The sequence below is a fragment of the Ranitomeya imitator genome, chromosome 1 (genome assembly GCF_032444005.1).
Source record: "Ranitomeya imitator isolate aRanImi1 chromosome 1, aRanImi1.pri, whole genome shotgun sequence".
Lineage (NCBI taxonomy): Eukaryota > Metazoa > Chordata > Amphibia > Anura > Dendrobatidae > Ranitomeya > Ranitomeya imitator.
The window spans coordinates 756,356,193-756,380,258 of NC_091282.1; positions in this window are offsets into that span (position 1 = coordinate 756,356,193).

The following is a 24,066-nucleotide window of genomic DNA, read 5'->3' on the forward strand; positions in this document are numbered from 1 at the left end:
GGGGCTAAATGGTTCACTAAGATTGATCTTCGGAGTGCGTATAATCTTGTGCGGATAAAGCAGGGTGATGAGTGGAAAACCGCATTTAATACGCCTGAGGGCCATTTTGAGTATTTGGTGATGCCTTTTGGACTTTCTAATGCTCCTTCTGTCTTCCAGTCCTTTATGCACGATATTTTCCGTGAATATCTGGATAAATTTATGATTGTGTATTTGGATGATGTTTTGGTTTTTTCTGATGACTGGGAGTCCCATGTTCAGCAGGTCAGGAAGGTGTTTCAGGTCCTGCGGGCCAATTCGTTGTTTGTAAAAGGTTCAAAGTGTCTCTTTGGAGTCCAGAAGATTTCTTTTTTGGGGTATATTTTTTCCCCTTCTACTATTGAGATGGATCCCGTCAAGGTTCAGGCTATTTGTGACTGGACGCAGCCTACATCTCTTAAGAGTCTACAGAAGTTCTTGGGCTTTGCTAATTTTTATCGTCGCTTCATAACTAATTTTTCTAGTGTTGTTAAGCCTTTGACGGATTTGACTAAGAAGGGTGCTGATGTTGCTAATTGGTCTCCTGCGGCTGTGGAGGCCTTTCAGGAACATAAGCGCTGGTTTTCTTCTGCTCCTGTGTTGCGTCAGCCAGATGTTTCGCTTCCTTTTCAGGTTGAGGTTGATGCTTCCGAGATTGGAGCGGGGGCGGTTTTGTCGCAGAGAAGCTCCGATTGCTCAGTGATGAAGCCATGTGCATTCTTTTCTAGAAAGTTTTCGCCAACTGAGCGGAATTATGATGTTGGTAATCGGGAGCTTTTGGCCATGAAGTGGGCATTTGAGGAGTGGCGTCATTGGCTTGAGGGTGCTAGACATCGTGTGGTGGTCTTGACTGATCACAAAAATCTGATTTACCTTGAGTCTGCCAAGCGTCTGAATCCTAGACAGGCTCGTTGGTCACTGTTTTTCTCCCGTTTCGATTTTGTGGTTTCATACCTGCCAGGTTCAAAGAATGTGAAGGCGGATGCTCTTTCTAGGAGTTTTGTGCCTGACTCCCCTGGAAATTCTGAGCCCACTGGTATCCTTAGGAATGGGGTGATTTTGTCGGCTGTCTCCCCAGACTTGCGACGTGCTTTGCAGGAGTTTCAGGCGGATAAACCTGATCGTTGTCCGCCTGAAAGACTGTTTGTTCCGGATAATTGGACCAGTAGAGTCATCTCCGAGGTCCATTCTTCTGTGTTGGCAGGTCATCCTGGAATATTTGGTACTAGAGACTTGGTGGCCAGGTCTTTTTGGTGGCCTTCCTTGTCGAGGGATGTGCGTTCTTTTGTGCAGTCTTGTGAAGTTTGCGCTCGGGCTAAGCCTTGCTGTTCTCAGGCCAGTGGATTGTTGTCACCTTTGCCTATCCCGAAGAGGCCTTGGACGCACATTTCCATGGACTTTATTTCGGATCTCCCTGTCTCTCAAAAAATGTCCGTCATCTGGGTTGTGTGTGACCGCTTTTCTAAGATGGTTCATCTGGTACCCTTGCCTAAAGGCCCCTTCACATTTAGCGACGCTGCAGCGATACCGACAACGATCCGAATCGCTGCAGCGTCGCTGTTTGGTCGCTGGAGAGCTGTCACACAGACCGCTCTCCAGCGACCAACGATGCCGGTAACCAGGGTAAACATCGGGTAACTAAGCGCAGGGCCGCACTTAGTAACCCGATGTTTACCCTGGTTACCATGCTAAAAGTAAAAAAAAACAAACAGTACATACTTACCTACAGCCGTCTGTCCTCCAGCGCTGCGCTCTGCTTCTCTGCTCTCCTCCTGTACTGTCTGGGAGCCGGAAAGCAGAGCGGTGACGTCACCGCTCTGCTTTCCGGCTCACAGCCAGTACAGGAGGAGTGCAGAGCGCAGTGCTGGAGGACAGACAGCTGTAGGTAAGTATGTACTGTTTGTTTTTTTTTACTTTTAGCATGGTAACCAGGGTAAACATCGGGTTACTAAGCGCGGCCCTGCGCTTAGTTACCCGATGTTTACCCTGGTTACCAGTGAAGACATCGCTGGATCGGTGTCACACACGCCGATCCAGCGATGTCTCCAGGGAGTCCAGCGACGAAATAAAGTTCTGGACTTTATTCAGCGACCAACGATCTCCCAGCAGGGGCCTGATCGTTGGTCGCTGTCACACATAACGATTTCATTAACGATATCGTTGCTACGTCACAAATAGCAACGATATCGTTAACAATATCGTTATGTGTGAAGGTACCTTAAGTTACCTTCCTCCTCTGAGTTGGTCCCTCTGTTTTTTCAGAACGTGGTTCGTTTGCATGGGATTCCGGAGAAAATCATTTCTGACAGGGGATCCCAGTTTGTGTCTAGATTTTGGCAGACGTTCTGTGCTAAGATGGGCATTGATTTGTCCTTTTCGTCTGCATTCCATCCTCAGACGAATGGCCAGACGGAACGAACTAATCAGACCTTGGAAACTTATTTAAGGTGTTTTATTTCTGCTGATCAAGACGACTGGGTTACCTTTTTGCCGCTTGCCGAATTTGCCCTTAATAATCGGGCTAGTTCTGCTACCTTGGTTTCTCCTTTCTTTTGTAATTCGGGGTTTCATCCTCGTTTTTCCTCTGGTCAGGTGGAGCCTTCTGATTGTCCTGGAGTGGACATGGTGGTGGATAGGTTGCATCAGATTTGGAGTCATGTGGTGGACAATTTGAAGTTGTCCCAGGAGAGGGCTCAGCAGTTTGCTAATCGCCGTCGCCGCGTGGGTCCTCGACTTCATGTTGGGGACTTGGTGTGGTTGTCTTCTCTTTTTGTTCCTATGAAGGTCTCTTCTCCTAAGTTCAAGCCTCGGTTCATCGGTCCCTATAGGATCTTGGAAATTCTTAACCCTGTGTCGTTTCGTTTGGATCTCCCGGCATCGTTTGCTATTCATAATGTGTTCCATCGGTCGTTGTTGCGGAGGTATGAGGTACCTGTTGTTCCTTCGCTTGAACCTCCGCTCCGGTGCTGGTGGAGGGAGAATTGGAGTATGTTATGGAGAAGATCTTGGATTCTCGTGTTTCCAGACGGAAACTCCAATATTTGGTCAAGTGGAAGGGTTATGGTCAGGAGGATAATTCTTGGGTGGTTGCCTCTGATGTTCATGCTGCTGATTTGGTCCGTGCATTTCATAGGGCTCATCCTGGTCGCCCTGGTGGTTCTCGTGAGGGTTCGGTGACCCCTCCTCAAGGGGGGGGTACTGTTGTGGATTCTGTTTTTGGGCTCCCTCTGGTGGTTACAGATGGTACTGGGTGACTTGTGTTTTCTGCGGTCTCTGGTGTCCACCTGTTCTATCAGGATATGGGAGTTTCCTATTTAACCTGGCTTTCTTGTCATTTCCTCGCCGGCTATCAATGTAATCAGTGTGTCTTGTTACCTCTGCTTCCCGCTTCTGTAATCTTCAGGACAAGCTAAGTTTTTGATTTTCCTGTTCCACGTTTTGCTTAATTTTTGTCTTAGTCCAGCTTGCAGATATGTGATTCCTTTTTGCTGGTTGCTCTAGTGGGCTGATATTACTCCTCATGTTCCATGAGTTGGCACATGAGTTCAAGTAATTTCAGGATGGTTTTTTGTAGGGTTTTTCGCTGACCGCGCAGTTCACTTTTGTATCCTCTGCTATCTAGCTTTAGCGGGCCTCATTTTGCTGAATCTGTTTTCATAACTACGTATGTGCTTTCCTCTCATTTCACCGTCATTACATGTGGGGGGCTGCTATTTCTGTGGGGTGTTTCTCTGGAGGCAAGAGAGGTCTGTGTTTCTTCTAATAGGGGAAGTTAGTCCTTCGGCTGGCGCGAGACGTCTAGGAATCATCGTAGGCACGTTCCCCGGCTACAGCTAGTTGTGTGTTAGGTTCAGGATCGCGGTCAGCTCAGTTTCCATCACCCTAGAGCTTGCTTTGTTTTTTGTGCTTGTCCTTTTGTGATCCCCTGCCATTGGGATCATGACAGTTCTCCTGCCGGCCGGCAGATGGAGACAGATGGCGGGCGCACTGGGCATGCGTCCGCCATGTTCTTCTGCCGGCGGCCAGGAGGAGCAGCAAGAGGATCCAGGGACCTAGGTGAGTATGCTAGGGTCCCCGAATCCCCCTATTTCTCTGTCCTCTGATGTGCGATCACATCAGAGGACAGAGAATTACACTTTACATTTTTTTTTTTGCGGTCGCCGGTAAACAGTAAATTACCGGCGATCGCAAAACAGGGGTCGGTAATACCGACCCCGATCATGCTCTTTGGGGTCTCGGCTACCCCCGGCAGCCGGGACCCCAAAGATTCTCCCGGTGCCGGCCGGCGGGCGCACTGCGCATGCGCCCGCCATTTTGAAGATGGCGGCGCCCACCGGGAGACACGAGGAGCTAGGTGAGTATTGGGGGGACACCTGGGACCCCTTTTCTCTGTCCTCCGATGTGCGATCACATCGGAGGACAGAGAAATTAAAAAGAGATCGCGTTTTTTTTTTTTTTTTTTGCGATCGCCGGTAAACGGTTAATTACTGGCGATCGCAAATGCGGGGTGGGTTAAAAACCCCCCGAATCATGTTCTCTGGGGTCTCGGCTACCCTCGGCAGCCGAGACCCCGAAGAAAATCGGCCTCTGGGGGCGCTATGGACTTTTTCCACAGCGCCGTTAATTAACGGCGCTGTGGTTTAAGTACCCTTAGCGGCCGCCGTTAAAAGGCGTATCGGCGGTCGCTAAGGGGTTAAGTTCAGTGCATGCAGGCCATTGTACAATGCATGCGAGGAAGGAGCAATGCATGCGGGGAAGTAAGGGAAAGGAAATTCCTGCACTTATACACTGTGTTCCAAATTATTATGCAAATTGGATTTAGGTGTCTTAAAGATTTAATTGTTTTGGCTTTCAAATAAACTCGTGGATGGTATTGTGTCTCAGGGCTCAATGGATCACTGAAATCAATTTTAAATGCATGTGATTAGTTTTCCAGGTGATTCTAATTAAAGGAAAACTACCTTAAAATGATGTTCCACATTATTAAGCAGGCCACAGGTTTCAACTAATATGGGAAATAAAAAGGATCTCTCTGCTGCTGAAAAGCGGTAAATAGTGCAATGCCTTGGACAAGGTATGAAAAAATTCGATATTTCACGAAAACTTAAGAGTGTTCACCATACTGTGAAGAAATTTGTGACTGAAACAGAGCACAGACAGAGTTCATGCAGATAAAGGCATAATGAGGAAGGTTTCTCCCAGATAAATTCATTGGATTAAGAGAGCAGCTGCCAAAGTACCACTACAAAGCAGCAAACAGTTATTTTTAAGCTGCTGGTGCCTCTGGAGTCCCTTGAACCTCAAGGTGTAGGTTCTTTCAAAGGCTTGCTGTGGTGCATAAACCTACTATTTGGCCACCCCTAAACAGTGTTCACAAGCAGAAACGGTTTCAGTAGGCCTAGACATACATGAAGACTAATTTTCAAACAGTGTTGTTTATTATTATTATTTATTTATATAGCACCATTAATTCCATGGTGCTGTACAAGAGAAAAGGGGTTACATACAGGGTTATAGATATCTTTTACAGTAAACAAATTTACAATGACAGACCAGTACAGAGGGGAGAGGACCCTGTCCTTGCGAACTTACATTCAACGGGATAACGGGGAAGAGACAGAAGGTCGGGGGTGCGGCAGCTCTGGTGGTGGTGAGATGGCAGCTCTGGTGGTGGTGAGGCAGCAGTTCTAGTGGTGGTGACGCGGCAGCTCTGGTGGTAGTGACGCGGCAGCTCTGGCGGTGGTGTCGTGGCAGCTCGGGTGGTTGGTGACGCGGCAGCTCTGGCGGTGGTGAAGCGGCAGCTTGGGTGGTGGTGACGAGCCAACTCGAGTGGTTGATGAGGCGGCAACTCAGGTGGTTGGTGAGGCGGCCGCCTGGGTGTTTGGTGAGGTGGCAGAATGGTTATTGCAGGCTGTAGGCTTTCCTGAAGAGATGGGTTTTCAGGTTCCGTCTGAAGGATCCGAGGCTGGTGGATAATCGGGCATGGTGAGGCATAGAATTCCAGAGGATGGGGGATATTCAGGAGAAATCTTGAAGGCGGTTGTGTGAGGAACAAATAAGTGTGAAGGAGAGTAGAAGGTCTTGGGAGGATCAAAGATTACATGAGGGAAGATAGTGAGAGATTAGTTCAGAGATATAGGGAGGGGACAAGTTGTGAATGGCTTTGTAGATCAGTGTCAGTAGTTTGGACTGGATTCATTCAGGAATTGGGAGCCAGTGGAGGGATTTGCAGAGGGGAGAAAGTGAGGAGAGAGGTGGATTAGCCGGGCAGCAGAGTTGAGGACAGACTGGAGCTGTGCAAGAGAGTTAGCGGGGAGACCACAGAGGAGGGTGTTGCAGTAATCGAGGCGGGAGATGATGAGGGCATGCACAAGAGTTTTAGTAGCTTGTGGGCTGAGGAAGGGATGGATTCTGGCAATATTTTTGAGTTGGAGGCGACAGTAGGTGGCAAGAGTTTTGGATGTGCAGTTTGAAGGACAGGGCAAAGTCGAGAGTTACCCCGAGGCAGCGGATTTCAGGTGCGGGAGAGAGCGTGATGCCATTTACCGTAATAGATAGATCAGGTAGGGGGATACGCAAATGGGGGAAAGATGATGAGTTCAGTTTTGTCTACATTGAGTTTTAGGAAGCGAGAGTTGAAGAAGGAGGATATGGCTGATAGACACTCCTGGATTCTGGACAGCAGAGAGGTGACATCTGGGCCAGAGAGGTAGATCTGAGTGTCGTCCGCATACAGGTGGTACTGGAAGCCATGGGACTTTATGAGTTGTCCTAGGCCAAGAGTATAGATGGAAAAAAGTAGGGGTCCTAGGACAGAGCCTTGAGGGACTCCAACAGAGAGAGGGCGGGATGACGAGGTAGCGTGGGAGTGGGAAACGCTAAATGTGCGGTCGGAAAGGTATGAGGCAATCCAGGACAGGGCAAGGCCTTTGATGCCAAGTGAAGAAAGTATCTGTAGCAGTAGGCAGTGGTCAACTGTCAAAAGCAGAGGACAGGTCGAGAAGGAGGAGGATGGAGAACTGTCTGTTAGCTTTGGCTGTGAGTAAGTCATTAGTCATTTCGGTCAGAGCAGTTTCGGTGGAGTGGTGGAGGCGGTAGCCAGATTGGAGGTTGTCAAGGAGAGAGTTAGATGAGAGATGAGAAGAAAGTTGAGCATGGGCATGCTGCTCAAGGAGTTGGAAGCAAACGGGAGCAGTGATATGGGGCAATAGCTGGGCACGGCAGTTGGCAAAGCTGTTTACTGATGAGTATTGAGCAACCCTGGATGGTCCAGATGGATGGAGTAGGGAATATTTGGTGGATGGCCACCATGTTCCAACAAGGCTGTGACATTAGCAAGGAGGTGGAGGAGTCATGTTTTGGGCCGGAATCATGGAGAAACAGCTGGTAGGGCCCTTTAAGGTTCTGAAGGTGTGAAATGACCTCTGCAAAGTAAATAGAGTTTCTGACTGACAATTTTCTTCCAATGCCTAAAAAGCAGAAACGTGCCTTCAGGAGCAAAATCATCTTCATGCATGACAAGGCATCATCTCATGCTGCAAAGAATACCTCTGAGTCATTGGCTGCTATGGGCATAAAAGGAGATAAACTCATGGTGTGGCCACCATCTTCCCCTGACCTCAACCTTATAGAGAACCTTTGGAGTATCATCAAGCAATAGATGTATGAGGGTGGGAGGCAGTTCACATCAAAACAGCAGCTCTGGGAGGCTATTCTGACTTCATGCAAAGAAAAAATACAAGCAGAAACTCTCCAAAAACTCACAAGTTCAAAAGATGCAAGAATTGTGAAGGTGATATCAAAGAAGAGGTCCTATGTTAACATGTAACTTGGCCTGATAGGATGTTTTGGAGTTAAATAGCTTTTTTTGTCCAGTGAATGTGACCTCCTAATGCTGCAAGTTCAATAAATGAGCATTTTCATTTCTTTAAAACATATCAAATGTTTAGAAATTCTACTGTGCCTAATAATTTGGAACAGTGCATTTTGAGTTTTTATTCATTAAATAAAATAAAATATTAAATAAAAAATAGTCAATAAAATTCGATGTATACTATAACGGGTGATGACTTTTATTAGACTGACTGTCATTTGCACCGACCATTCAGGAAAAATGTAATTTGTATAATAATTTGGAACATGGTATAGTTCTGGTAGAGTGCTGATGAAGAAGAACCACTCATTCAAAAACTGTGAATGGCAAGTTACAACGCATGATATTCAGGACCTGATATGGCCTAATAAAGCCAAAATAATAGTGCAAACAATGTAGTAATTGTCATCCTTTACACAAAAACAGTATCACACAATTCATACGAGTGGTTAAGGATCGATATCCAGCTGTGTCTTGATTCAACAGACTATAGATACAAAATTTGTTATACATCGGTCCCAAGTTTGGGCTCTGCTCCCTGCACACCAGTCAGCTAAACTTTCTTGTGATCCATGTCAGGCTTTGCCCAGCGTGCTCCCATGTATTGAACTCACTAGGCCTATATAAGGTCTCCCAAGACATACACCTGTGTCTTAGTATTAAGACTTTCTAGTAAGCCTTTTGGTTTTTCTGTGCACAGTTCCTTTCTACAATCTCCAAGACATGTCCTGGCTGCCTCTGGTTTCCATTCTCTGAGGTACGGGTCTGTGATCTTCAGGATGTCACCTGTCTACCTGTGATTTTCAGTAACCCTGATACCTGGCTGTAGTCTCCAGGATGCCTGGTGTCTGCCTGCGGTTTCCAGTAACCCTGATACCTGGCTGCAGTCTCCAGGATGTCTCCTGTCTGCCTGCGGCTTGCAGTAACTCTACTACCTTCTACCATGCACAACACCAGTGAAGCCGCTGCAAATTTATTAAAAAAGAAAAACTGAAATATTCATATTCAGACCCTTTGCTCAGTTTTAAGTAGAAGCACCCTTTTGAGCTAGTACAGCCATGAGTCTTCTTGGGAATGATGCAACAAGTGTCTCACACCTGGATTGGAGGATTCTCTGCCATTCTTTTTAAGAAATGCTTCGATCTCTATAAATTTGTACAATAAAGTGTAATACATGGCTATTGTATCTGTGGTTTTATATGCCGTGAATGAACTTTCCTGATACATTGTGTGATCTGCTTTTGTTTGCCAGGGGTAAATTACTATTCCAAGAAGCTGTGAAACCATCTGCCTTCTGTTATTATTGGTCTAGTCAGCCCTGACAAATGGGCAGAACATAGACGGTGTTCCAGACATCAACTTTTTAAGCATAATGGAAAGCCCAGGAAGACTGCGGGGCCAAGCTATCATTTTTATCCACATCAAGCTATTCAGTGACTATAATAGTTGTCTTGTGTATAGGGACTTAGAATTTTCCTACTGCTTATATGAGATAGATTTATTGCAGGATATTAGTGATATTTTCTGTAGAAATACTGCATGCATGTGATTGGTAAAGCGCTGCAGAATATGTTGCCGTTATATAAATAAAAATTATTTTTATTATTATTATTGCTATCTAATATTGAATGCGACATCGTGTCCTTCACAAATAAAAGGCAGAAATCACAATGTAAAGAACTGCAATAAAATGGCAGACAAAAATAGTAATGCATGTTCCTAAATGTAATAATTGCATTGGGATAATTTTCCTACAAATAGCACTCCGTATGGCCGGGCAGGGTACTGCATATAAAAAAATCAAATGTTAATATGAGAACTGTCAACAATATAATCATAATTTTGGATATATTGTATTTAGATCTTTATGCTGTAATACTGACTTTCTATAAAATAAAGGAGTGCTTGGTTACATTTTACTGTTATTAAAAAGGCAGTTGCTTTCTTTCTAGAATCACTCAAAGAATTAGTCTCTATCTTCAGGAGCGCACTGCTCCTCTGCTCCTCCCAGCTTTTTGATTGCTGCTGGCAGTGCACTCTTGATAATTGGCAATTTAGACCAACGGCATTATGTCTGCTGTTAGAGGTGCAAGAATATTGAAGCTAGCATGATCCATTGATCACACAAGCTTTAGAGCAGCATTTACAAGCTCTAAAGAAAAGAGCTTGTAAGTGCTGCCCTTCTTCCCTAGGAGATCGACCTCCTCTGATAAACTGCAGTGGTGAACAGTGACCTAAGTGTAAAGCAGTACATTTTAGAATTAAAAATACCTCCATTTTTGAGTACAGATAGGATTTGTAATAAGAGGTAAATTGCGAAGTTGCTTTTTTTTTTACAAGAGCTTTGCAACTTTACCAATTTATGATCCTGTACAGTTATATAAAAAAGTTTGGGCACCCCTATTAATCTTAAGCTTAATGTTTTATTAAAATAGTTTTTTTTGCAACAGCTATTTCAGTTTCATATATCTAATAACTGTTGGACACAGTAATGTTTCTGCCTTGAAATTAGGTTTATTGTACTAACAGAAAATGTGCAATCTGCATACAAACAAAATTTGACAGGTGCATAAGTATGGGCACCCTTATCATTTTCTTGTTTTAAATACTCCTACTTACTTTTTACTGACTTACTAAAGGACTTTCTTTGGTTTTCTAACCTCATTGAGTTTTGAACTTCATAGCCAGGTGTATGCAATCATGAGAAAAGCTACTTAAAGTGGCCACTTGCAAGTTGTTCTCCTGTTTGAATCTCCTCTGAAGAGTGGCATCGTGGGCTCCTCAAAACAACTGTCTAATGATCTGAAAACAAAGATTATTCAACATAGTTGTTCAGAGGAAGGATACAAAAAGCTGTCTCAGAGATTTAACCTGTCAGTTTCCACTGTGAGGAACATAGTAAGGAAATGGAAGAACACAGGTACAGTTCTTGTTAAGGCCAGAAGTGGCAGGCCAAGAAAAACATCAGAAAGGCAGAGAAGAAGAATGGTGAAATCAGTCAAGGACAATCCTCAGACCACCTCCAGAGAGCTGCAGCATCAACTTGCTGCAGATGGTGTCACTGTTAGTGTTGAGCATTCCGATACCACAAGTATTGGGTATCGGCCGATATTTGCGGTATCGGAATTCCGATACCGAGATCCGATATTTTTGTGATATCGGGAATCGGTATCGGGATTTAGATTAATGTGTAAAATAAAGAATAAAAATAAAAAATATTGATATACTTACCCTCGGACGGGCCCTGGTTGTCACCGCTGCAATCGCCATGTTTTCCTTCCTATGAATGAGCTTGTGAAGTACCTTTGATGACGTCGCGGCTTGTGATTGGTCGCTGAGCGGTCACATGACCGCTCAGCGACCAATCACAAGCCGCGACGTCATCAAAGGTCATTAAAGCGCTCATTCTTAGGAAGAAAAGCATGGCGATTGCAGCGGTGACAACCAGGGCCCGTCCGAGGGTAAGTATATCAATATTTTTTATTCTTTATTTTACAAATTAATATGGATCCCAGGGCCTGAAGGAGAGTTTCCTCTCCTTCAGACCCTGGGAACCATTACGGATACCTTCCGATATTTGTGTCCCATTGACTTGTATTGGTATCGGATATCGGTATCGGCGATATCCGATATTTTTCGGATATCGGCCGATACCATCCGATACCGATACTTTCAAATATCGGACGGTATCGCTCAACACTAGTCACTGTGCATCGGTCAACTATACAACGCACTTTGCACAAGGAGAAGATGTATGGGAGAGTGATGTGAAAGAAGCCGGGTCTTCCACCACGCCACAAACAGAGTCGGCTGAGGTATGCAAAAGCACATTTGGAGAAGCCAATTTCTTTTTGGAAGAAGGTCCTGTGGACTGATGAAACCAAGATTGAGTTGTTTGGTCATACAAAAAGGCGTTTTGCATGGCGGCCAAAAAACACAGCATTCCAAGAAAAACACTTGCTACCCACAGTAAAATTTGGTGGAGGTTCCATCATGCTTTTGGGGCTGTGTGGCCAATGCCGGCACCGGGAATCTTGTTAAAGTTGAGGGAATGCATGGGTTCCTCTCAGTATCAGCAGATTCTTGACAATAATGTTCATGAATCCGTGACAAAGTTGAAGTTACGCAGGGGATGGATCTTTCAGCAAGACAATGATCCAAAACACCGCTCCAAATCTACTCAGGCATTCATGCAGAGGAACAATTACACTGTTCTGGAATGGCCATCCCAGTCCCCAGACCTGAATATCATTGAACATCTGTTGGATCATTTGAAGAGGGCTGTCCATGCTCAGCGACCATCAAACTTAACTGAACTGGAATTGTTTTGTAAAGAGGAATGGTCAAAAATACCTTCATCCAGGATCCAGGAACTCATTAAAAGCTACAGGAAGCGACTAGAGGCTGTTATTATTGCAAAAGGAGGATCTACTAAATATTAATGTCATTTTTCTGGTGGGGTGCCCATACTTATGCACCTGTCAAATTTTGTTTGAATGCAGATTGCAAATTTTCTGTTAGTACAATAAACCTCATTTCAAGGCAGAAACATTACTGTGTCCATCAGTTAACCCCTTCCCGACCTGTGACACAGCGTATGCGTCATGAAAGTCGGTGCCAATCCGACCTGTGACGCATATGCTGTGTCACAGAATGATCGCGTCCCTGCAGATCGGGTGAAAGGGTTAACTCCCATTTCACCCGATCTGCAGAGACAGGGGGAGTGGTAGTTTAGCCCAGGGGGGGTGGCTTCACCCCCTCGTGGCTACAATCGCTCTGATTGGCTGTTGAAAGTGAAACTGCCAATCAGAGCGATTTGTAATATTTCACCTAAAAAACTGGTGAAATATTACAATCCAGCCATGGCTGATGCTGCAATATCATCGGCCATGGCTGGAAACACTTATGTGCACCCACCCCACCGATCGCCCCCCCCAGCCCTCCGATCTGCGGTCCGCTCCCCTCCGTCCTGTGCTCCGCTCCCCCGTCCTCCTGTCCGCTCCCCCCGTGCTCCAATCACACCCCCCGTGCTCCAATCAAACCCCCCGCACTCCGATCCCCCCCGCACAGCGATCCCCCCCGTGCTCCGATCCACCCCCCGTGTTTCGATCCACCCCCCATGATCCGATCCACCCCCCCGTGCTCCGACGCCCCCCCCATGCCCTGATCTCCCCCCCCTTATACTTACCGAGCCTCCCGGGGTCCGTCCGTAGGGGTAGAGTTAGGGGTAGGGTTAGGGTTAGGGGTAGGGTTAGGGGTAGGGTTAGGGGTAGGGTTAGGGGTAGGGTTAGGGTTCGGGATGTGCACACGTATTCTGGTCCTCTGCAGATTTTTCCACAGAGGATTTGATAAATCCGCAGTGCTAAACCGCTGTGGATTTACCGCAGTTTTTCTGCGCATTTCACTGCGGTTTTACAACTGCGATTTTCTATTGGAGCAGTTGTAAAACCGCTGCGGAATCCGCAGAAAGAAGTGACATGCTGCGGAATGTAAACCGCTGCGTTTCCGTGCAGTTTTTCCGCAGCATGTGTACAGCGATTTTTGTTTTCCATAGGTTTACATTGAACTGTAAACTCATGGGAAACTGCTGCGGATCCGCAGCGTTTTCCGCAGCGTGTGCACATACCTTTAGAATTAGGCTATGTGCAAATGGTGCGGATTTGGCTGCGGATCCGCAGCAGTGTTCCATCACGTTTACAGTACCATGTAAACATATGGAAAACCAAATCCGCTGTGCCCATGGTGCGGAAAATACCACGCGGAAACGCTGCGTTGTATTTTCCGCAGCATGTCAATTGTTTGTGCGGATTCCGCAGCGTTTTACACCTGTTCCTCAATAGGAATCCACAGGTGAAATCCGCACAAAAAACACTGGCAATCCGCGGTAAATCCGCAGGTAAAACGCAGTGCCTTTTACCCGCGGATTTTTCAAAAATGGTGCGGAAATATCTCACACGAATCCGCAACGTTGGCACATAGCCTTAGGGTTAGGGTTGGAATTAGGGTTGTGGTTAGGGTTAGGGATGTGTTGGGGTTAGAATTGTGGTTAGGGGTGTGTTGGGGTTAGGGTTGTGATTAGGGTTACGGCTACAGTTGGGATAAGGGTTAGGGGTGTGTTGGCATCAGAATTGAGGGGTTTCCACTGTTTAGGCACATCAGGGGGTCTCCAAACGCAACATGGCGCCACCATTGATTCCAGCCAATCTTGTATTCAAAAAGTCAAATGGTGCTCCCTCACTTCCAAGCCCCGACGTGTGCCCAAACAGTGGTTTACCCCCACATATGGGGTACCAGCATACTCAGGACAAACTGCGCAACAATTACTGGGGTCCAATTTCTCCTGTTACCCTTGAGAAAATAAAAAATTGCTTGCTAAAACATCATTTTTGAGGAAAGAAAAATGATTTTTTATTTTCTCGGCTCTGCGTTGTAAACGTCTGTGAAGCACTTGGGGGTTCAAAGTGCTAACCACATATCTAGATAAGTTCCTTGGGGGGTCTAGTTTCCAAAATGGGGTCACTTGTGGGGGGTTTCTACTGTTTAGGCACACCAGGGGCTCTGCAAACGCAACGTGACGTCCGCAGACCATTCCATCAAAGTCTGCATTTCAAAAGTCACTACTTCACTTCTGAGCCCCGACGTGTGCCCAAACAGTGGTTAACCCCCACACATGGGGTATCAGCGTACTCAGGAGAAACTGGACAACAACTTTTGTGGTCCAATTTCTCCTGTAACCCTTGGGAAAATAAAAAATTCTGGGCTAAAAAATTATTTTTGAGGAAAGAAAACGTATTTATTATTTTCACTGCTCTGTGTTATGAACTTCTGTGAAGCACTTGGGGGTTCAAAGTGCTCACCTCACATCTAGATAAGTTCCTTTCGGGGTCTAGTTTCCACAATGGGGTCACTTTTGGGGGGTTTCTACTGTTTAGCCACATCAGGGGCTCTGCAAACGCAACGTAACACCCACAGAGCACTCCATCAAAGTCTGCATTTCAAAACGTCACTACTTCACTTCCGAGCCCCGGCATGTGCCCAAACAGTGGTTTACCCCCACATATGGGGTATCAGCGTACTCAGGAGAAACTGGACAACTTTTGGGGTCAAATTTCTCCTGTTACCCTTGGGAAAATAAAAAATTGTGGGCTAAAAAATCATTTTTGAGAAAAGAATTTTTTTTTTTTATTTTCATGGCTCTGCGTTATAAACTTCTGTGAAGCACTTGAGGGTTCAAAGTGCTCACCACACATCTAGATTAGTTCCTTTGGGGGTCTAGTTTCCAAAATGGGGTCATTTGTGGGATATCTCCAATGTTTAGGCACACAGGGGCTCCCCAAACGCGACATGGTGTCCGCTAATGATTGGAGCTAATTTTCCATTTAAAAAGCCAAATGGCGTGCCTTCCCTTCTGAGCCCTGCCGTGCGCCCAAACAGTGGTTTGCCCCCACATATTGGGTATCTGCGTACTCAGGACAAACTGGACAACAACATTTGTGGTCCAATTTCTCCTATTACCATTGGCAAAATAGGAAATTCCAGGCTAAAAAATCATTTTTGAGAAAAGAAAAATTATTTTTTATTTTCATGGCTCTGTATTATAAACTTCTGTGAAGCACCTGGGGGTTTAAAGTGCTCAGTATGCATCTAGATAAGTTCCTTGGGGGGTCTAGTTTCCAAAATGGGGTCACTTGTGGGGGACCTCCAATGCATAGGCACACAGGGGCTCTCCAAACGCGACATGGTGTCCGCTAACAATTGGAGCTAATTTTCCATTCAAAAAGTCAAAAGGCGCGCCTTCCCTTCCGAGCCCTGCCGTGTGCCCAAACAGTGGTTTACCCCCACATATGAGGTATCGGCGTACTCGGGAGAAATTGCTCAACAAATTTTAGGATCCATTTTATCCTATTGCCCATGTGAAAATGAAAAAATTGAGGCGAAAAAATTTTTTTGTGAAAAAAAGTACTTTTTCATTTTTACGGATCAATTTGTGAAACACCTGAGGGTTTAAAGTGCTCACTAGGCATCTAGATAAGTTCCTTGGGGGGTCCAGTTTCCAAAATGGGGTCACTTGTGGGGGAGCTCCAATGTTTAGGCACACAGGGTCTCTCCAAACGCGACATGGTGTCCGCTAACGATGGAGATAATTTTTCATTCAAAAAGTCAAATGGCGCTCCTTCCCTTCCGAGCCTTACCATGTGCACAAACAGTGGTTTACCCCCACATGTGAGGTATCGGTGTACTCAGGAGAAATTGCCCAACAAATTTTACGATCCATTTTATCCTGTTGTCTATGCGAAAATGAAAAAATTGAGGCTAGAAGAATTTTTTTCTGAAAAAAAAAGTACTTTTTCATTTTTACGGATCAATTTGTGAAGCTCCTGGGGGTTTAAAGGGCTCACTATGCATCTAGATAAGTTCCTTGGGGCGTCTAGTTTCCAAAATGGGGTCACTTGTGGGGGAGCTCCAATTTTTAGGCACACGGGGGCTCTCTAAACGTGACATGGTGTCCGCTAAAGAGTGCAGCCAATTTTTCATTCAAAAAGTCAAATGGCGCTCCTTCCCTTCCAAGCCCTGCCGTGCGCCCAAACAGTGGTTTACCCCCACATATGAGGTATCAGCGTACTCAGGACAAATTGTACAACAACTTTCATTGTTCAGTTTCTCCTTTTACCATTGGGAAAATAAAAAAAATTGTTGCTGAAAAATCATTTTTGTGACTAAAAAGTTAAATGTTCATTTTTTCCTTCCATGTTGCTTCTGCTGCTGTGAAGCACCTGAAGGGTTAATACACTTCTTGAATGTGGTTTTGTGCACCTTGAGGGGTGCAGTTTTTAGAATGGTGTCACTTTGGGTATTTTCAGCCATATAGACCCCTCAAACTGACTTCAAATGTGAGGTGGTCCCTAAAAAAAATGGTTTTGTAAATTTCGCTGTAAAAATGAGAAATCGCTGGTCAAAATTTAACCCTTATAACTTCCTAGCAAAAAAAAATTTTGTTTCCAAAATTGTGCTGATGTAAAGTAGACGTGTGGGAAATGTTATTTTTTAGCTATTTTGTGTCACATAACTCTCTGGTTTAACAGAATAAAAATTCAAAATGTGAAAATTGCGAAATTTTCAAAATTTTCGCCAAATTTCTGTTTTTATCACAAATAAACACAGAATTTATTGACCTAAATTTACCACTAACATGAAGCCCAATATGTCACGAAAAAACATTCTCAGAACCGCTAGGATCCATTGAAGCGTTCCTGAGTTATTACCTCATAAAGGGACACTGGTCAGAATTGCAAAAAACGGCAAGGTTTTAAGGTCAAAATAGGCTGGGTCATGAAATTAATAGATATATGAAACTGAAATAGCTGTTGCAAAATAAATTATTTTTATAAAACATTAAGCTTAAGATTAATAGGGGTGCCCAAACTTTTTCATATAACTGTAAATTGATCCATTCCTGTAAATTGTACGATTTGCTTTCCCATATTCGTTGCAATATCTCCTGCAATAACCACTTGTAAAATGTTCTAATGAAGAAATACTAAAATTTTTGAATTTTCTTCAAATCTTTGAGAAAATTCCCATTTTTTTTTTTTGGGGGGGGGGGTTAGTAATGTTAGGTTATTGTAATGTGATGGTCAAAGCACGCTGCAATGTTCATCGTTCCCTATGACTAATGTTATGATCTGGTAATTCAGTACCACAATGGACATAGAAGTCAGAGCACATACAGTGACCTGACAATAACCCAAAAACATAGAACGAGCTCTGAGACGTGGAAACTCCGCTGACCGCAATCCCTAATCCTCTCCAACAACACTAGAAGCAGCAGTGGATTGCGCCTAACGCTCCCTATGCAACTCGGCACAGCCTGAGAAACTAGCTAGCCTGAAGATAGAAAATAAGCCTACCTTGCCTCAGAGAAATACACCAAAGGAAAAGGCAGCCCCCACATATAATGACTGTGAGTTAAGATGAAAAGACAAACGTAGAGATGAAATAGATTTAGCAAAGTGAGGCCCGACTTTCTGAACAGAGCGAGGATAGGAAAGGTAACTTTGCGGTCAACACAAAACCCTACAAACAACCACGCAAAGGGGGCAAAAAGACCTTCCGTACCGAACTAACGGCACGGAGGTACACCCTCTGCGTCCCAGAGCTTCCAGCAAGCAAGAAAAAACAAATAAGCAATGCTGGACAGAAAAAACAGCAAACAAAATAGCAAAAGCGGAACTTAGCTATGCAGAGCAGCAGGCCACAGGAACGATCCAGGAGGAGACAGGTCCAATACTAGAACATTGACTGGAAGCCAGGATCAAAGCACTAGGTGGAGTTAAATAGAGCAACACCTAACGACTTTACCACATCACCTGAGGAAGAAAACTCAGAAGCCGCAGTACCACTCTCCTCCACCAACGGAAGCTCATAGAGAGAATCAGCCGAAGTACCACTTGTGACCACAGGAGGGAGCTCTGCCACAGAATTCACAACAGTACCCCCCCTTGAGGAGGGGTCACCGAACCCTCACCAGAGCCCCCAGGATGACCAGGATGAGCCATATGAAAGGCACGAACAAGATCGGGAGCATGGACATCAGAGGCAAAGACCCAGGAATTATCTGTTGTGAATTCTGTGGCAGAGCTCCCTCCTGTGGTCACAAGTGGTACTTTGGCTGGTTCTCTCTGTGAGCTTCCGTTGGTGGAGGAAAGTGGTACTGCGGCTTCTGAGTTTCCTTCCTCAGGTGATGTGGTGAAGTCGTTAGGTGCTGCTCTATTTAACTCCACCTAGTGCTTTGATCCTGGCTTCCAGTCAATGTTCTAGTATTGGACCTGTTTCCTCCTGGATCGTTCCTGTGGCCTGCTGCTCTGCATAGCTAAGTTCCTCTTTGCCATTTGTTTGCTGTTTTTTTTCTGGCCAGCTTGTCAATTTGTTTTTTACTGCTTGCTGGAAGCTCTGGGACGCAGAGGGTGTACCTCCGTGCCGTTAGTTCGGTACGGAGGGTCTTTTTGCCCCCTTTGCGTGGTTTTTGTAGGATTTTGTGTTGACCGCAAAGTTACCTTTCCTATCCTTGCTCTGTTCAGAAAGTTGGGCCTCACTTTGCTAAATCTATTTCATCTCTACGTTTGTCTTTTCATCTTAACTCACAGTCATTATATGTGGGGGCTGCCTTTTCCTTTGGGGTATTTCTCTGAGGCAAGGTAGGCTTATTTTCTATCTTCAGGCTAGATAGTTTCTCAGGCCGTGCCGAGTTGCATAGGGAGCGTTAGGCGCAATCCACGGCTGCCTTTAGTGTGTTGGAGAGGATTAGGGATTGCGGTCAACAGAGTTCCCACGTCTCAGAGCTCGGTCTTGTTTTTTGGGTTATTGCCAGGTCACTGTAGGTGCGCTGACCTCTATGTCCATTGTGGTACTGAATTACCTTTCATAACAGTACTGGAAGCCAAAAGTACTAATGATTCCCAATAGAGGGAAAAAAGAAGTTCTGAGACCATTTTTTTTTCTTTGCACTGTGTTTTGCCTTTTTTTTCCCCTAGACATTTGGGTGGTTCAGGACACAGGTGTAGCAATGGACATTAAAGGTCTGTCTTCATGTGTGGATCAGCTCACGGCAAGAGTACAAAGTATTCAAGACTTTGTGGTTCAGAATTCTATGTTAGAACCGAGAATTCCTATTCCTGATTTGTTTTTTGGAGATAGAACTAAATTTCTGAGTTTCAAAAATAATTGTAAACTATTTCTGGCTTTAAAACCTCGCTCCTCTGGTGACCCAGTTCAACAAGTTAGGATCGTTATTTCTTTTTTGCGTGGCGACCCTCAGGACTGGGCATTTTCTCTTGCGTCAGGAGATCCTGCATTAAGTAATATCGATGCATTTTTCCTGGCGCTCGGATTGCTGTACGATGAGCCTAATTCTGAGGATCAGGCAGAGAAGAATTTGCTGGCTCTGTGTCAGGGTCAGGATGAAATAGAGGTATATTGTCAGAAATTTAGAAAGTGGTCCGTACTCACTCAGTGGAATGAAGGTGTGCTCGCAGCTATTTTCAGAAAAGGTCTCTCTGAAGCCCTTAAGGATGTCATGGTGGGATTTCCTATGCCTGCTGGTCTGAATGAGTCTATGTCTTTGGCCATTCAGATCGGTCGACGCTTGCGCGAGCGTAAATCTGTGCACCATTTGGCGGTATTACCTGAGCTTAAACCTGAGCCTATGCAGTGCGATAGGACTTTGACCAGAGTTGAACGGCAAGAACACAGACGTCTGAATGGGCTGTGTTTCTACTGTGGTGATTCCACTCATGCTATCTCTGATTGTCCTAAGCGCCCTAAGCGGTTCGCTAGGTCTGCCACCATTGGTACGGTACAGTCAAAATTTCTTCTGTCTGTTACCTTGATCTGCTCTTTGTCATCGTATTCTGTCATGGCATTTGTGGACTCAGGCGCTGCTCTGAATTTGATGGACTTGGAGTATGCTAGGCGTTGTGGGTTTTTCTTGGAGCCCTTGCAGTGTCCTATTCCATTGAGAGGAATTGATGCTACGCCTTTGGCCAAGAATAAGCCTCAGTACTGGACCCAGCTGACCATGTGCATGGCTCCTGCACATCAGGAGGTTATTCGCTTTCTGGTGTTGCATAATCTGCATGATGTGGTCGTGTTGGGGTTGCCATGGCTACAAGTCCATAATCCAGTATTGGATTGGAAATCCATGTCTGTGTCCAGCTGGGGTTGTCAGGGGGTACATGGTGATGTCCCATTTCTGACTATTTCGTCGTCCACCCCTTCTGAGGTTCCTGAGTTCTTGTCTGATTACCGGGATTTATTTGATGAGCCCAAGTCCGATACCCTACCTCCGCATAGGGATTGTGATTGTGCTATCGATTTGATTCCTGGTAGTAAATTCCCAAAAGGTCGACTGTTTAATTTATCTGTGCCTGAGCACGCCGCTATGCGGAGTTATGTGAAGGAGTCTTTGGAGAAGGGGCATATTCGCCCGTCATCGTCACCATTAGGAGCAGGGTTCTTTTTTGTGGCCAAGAAGGATGGTTCACTGAGACCTTGTATAGATTACCGCCTTCTAAATAAGATCACGGTTAAATTTCAGTACCCCTTGCCATTGTTATCTGATTTGTTTGCTCGGATTAAGGGGGCTAGTTGGTTCACCAAGATAGATCTTCGTGGTGCGTATAATCTTGTGCGTATTAAGCGAGGCGATGAGTGGAAAACTGCATTTAATACGCCCGAGGGCCATTTTGAGTATCTAGTAATGCCATTCGGACTTGCCAATGCTCCATCAGTGTTTCAGTCCTTTATGCATGACATCTTCCGAGAGTACCTGGATAAATTCCTGATTGTGTACTTAGATGACATTTTGATCTTCTCGGATGATTGGGAGTCTCATGTGAAGCAGGTAAGAACGGTGTTTCAGGTCCTGCGTGCTAATTCTTTGTTTGTGAAGGGATCAAAGTGTCTCTTTGGTGTTCAGAAGGTTTCATTTTTGGGGTTCATCTTTTCCCCTTCTACTATCGAGATGGACCCTGTTAAGGTCCAAGCCATCCATAATTGGACTCAGCCGACATCTCTGAAAAGTCTGCAAAAGTTCCTGGGCTTTGCTAATTTTTATCGTCGCTTCATCTGCAATTTTTCTAGTATTGCTAAACCGTTGACCGATTTGACCAAGAAAGGTGCTGATTTGGTCAATTGGTCTTCTGCTGCGGTGGAAGCTTTTCAAGAGTTGAAGCGTCGTTTTTCTTCTGCCCCTGTGTTGTGTCAACCAGATGTTTCGCTTCCGTTCAAGGTCGAGGTTGATGCTTCTGAGATTGGAGCAGGGGCTGTTTTGTCGCAGAGAAGTTTTGATTGCTCGGTGATGAAACCATGCGCCTTCTTTTCCAGGAAGTTTTCGCCTGCTGAGCGAAATTATGATGTGGGCAATCGAGAGTTGCTGGCCATGAAGTGGGCATTCGAGGAGTGGCGTCATTGGCTTGAATGAGCTAAGCATTGCGTGGTGGTCTTGACTGATCATAAGAACTTGACTTATCTTGAGTCCGCCAAGCGGTTGAATCCTAGACAAGCTCATTGGTCGTTGTTTTTTGCCCGTTTTGACTTTGTGATTTCATACCTTCCGGGCTCTAAAAATGTGAAGGCGGATGCTCTGTCTAGGAGTTTTGTGCCCGACTCTCCGGGTGTATCTGAGCCGGCGGGTATCCTTCAAAGAGGGAGTAATTGTGTCTGCCATCTCCCCTGATTTGAGGCGGGTGCTGCAAAAATTTCAGGCTAATAAACCTGATCGTTGCCCAGCGGAGAAACTGTTTGTGCCTGATAGGTGGACGAATAAAGTTATCTCTGAGGTTCATTGTTCGGTGTTGGCTGGTCATCCTGGAATCTTTGGTACCAGAGAGTTAGTGGCTAGATCCTTTTGGTGGCCATCTATGTCGCGGGATGTGCGTACGTTTGTGCAGTCCTGTGGGATTTGTGCTCGGGCTAAGCCCTGCTGTTCTCATGCCAGTGGGTTGCTTTTGCCCTTGCCGGTCCCGAAGAGGCCTTGGACACATATCTCTATGGATTTTATTTCAGATCTTCCCGTTTCTCAAAAGATGTCAGTCATTTGGGTGGTCTGTGATCGCTTCTCTAAGATGGTCCATTTGGTACCCTTGTCTAAATTGCCTTCCTCCTCTGATTTGGTGCCATTGTTTTTCCAGCATGTGGTTCGTTTACATGGCATTCCAGAGAATATCGTTTCTGACAGAGCTTCCCAGTTTGTTTCGAGGTTTTGGCGAGCCTTTTGTGGTAGGATGGGCATTGACTTGTCTTTTTCCTCGGCTTTCCATCCTCAGAGTAATGGCCAGACCGAACGAACCAATCAGACCTTGGAAACATATCTGAGATGCTTTGCTTCTGCTGATCAGGATGACTGGGTGTCCTTTTTGCCTTTGGCGGAGTTCGCCCTTAATAATCGGGCCAGCTCGGCTACCTTGGTTTCACCGTTTTTCTGCAACTCTGGGTTCCATCCTCGTTTCTCTTCAGGGCAGGTTGAGTCTTCGGACTGTCCTGGTGTGGATACTGTGGTGGACAGGTTGCAGCAGATTTGGACTCATGTGGTGGACAATTTGACTCTGTCCCAGGAGAAGGCTCAACGTTTCGCTAATCGCAGACGCTGTGTGGGTCCCCGACTTCGGGTTGGGGACTTGGTTTGGTTATCTTCTCGTCATATTCCTATGAAGGTTTCCTCTCCTAAGTTTAACCCTCGTTTTATTGGTCCGTATAGGATTTCTGAGGTTCTTAATCCTGTGTCTTTTCGTCTGACCCTTCCAGATTCTTTTTCCATACATAACGTATTCCATAGGTCATTGTTGCGGAGATACGTGGCACCTATGGTTCCATCTGTTGATCCTCCTGCCCCGGTTTTGGTGGAGGGGGAGTTGGAGTATATTGTGGAGAAGATTTTGGATTCTCGTGTTTCAAGGCGGAAACTCCAGTATCTGGTTAAGTGGAAGGGTTATGCTCAGGAAGATAATTCCTGGGTCTTTGCCTCTGATGTCCATGCTCCCGATCTTGTTCGTGCCTTTCATATGGCTCATCCTGGTCGTCCTGGGAGCTCTGGTGAGGGTTCGGTGACCCCTCCTCAAGGGGGGGGTACTGTTGTGAATTCTGTGGCAGAGCTCCCTCCTGTGGTCACAAGTGGTACTTCGGCTGGTTCTCTCTGTGAGCTTCCGTTGGTGGAGGAAAGTGGTACTGCGGCTTCTGAGTTTCCTTCCTCAGGTGATGTGGTGAAGTCGTTAGGTGCTGCTCTATTTAACTCCACCTAGTGCTTTGATCCTGGCTTCCAGTCAATGTTCTAGTATTGGACCTGTTTCCTCCTGGATCGTTCCTGTGGCCTGCTGCTCTGCATAGCTAAGTTCCTCTTTGCCATTTGTTTGCTGTTTTTTTTCTGTCCAGCTTGTCAATTTGTTTTTTACTGCTTGCTGGAAGCTCTGGGACGCAGAGGGTGTACCTCCGTGCCGTTAGTTCGGTACGGAGGGTCTTTTTGCCCCCTTTGCGTGGTTTTTGTAGGATTTTGTGTTGACCGCAAAGTTACCTTTCCTATCCTTGCTCTGTTCAGAAAGTTGGGCCTCACTTTGCTAAATCTATTTCATCTCTACGTTTGTCTTTTCATCTTAACTCACAGTCATTATATGTGGGGGCTGCCT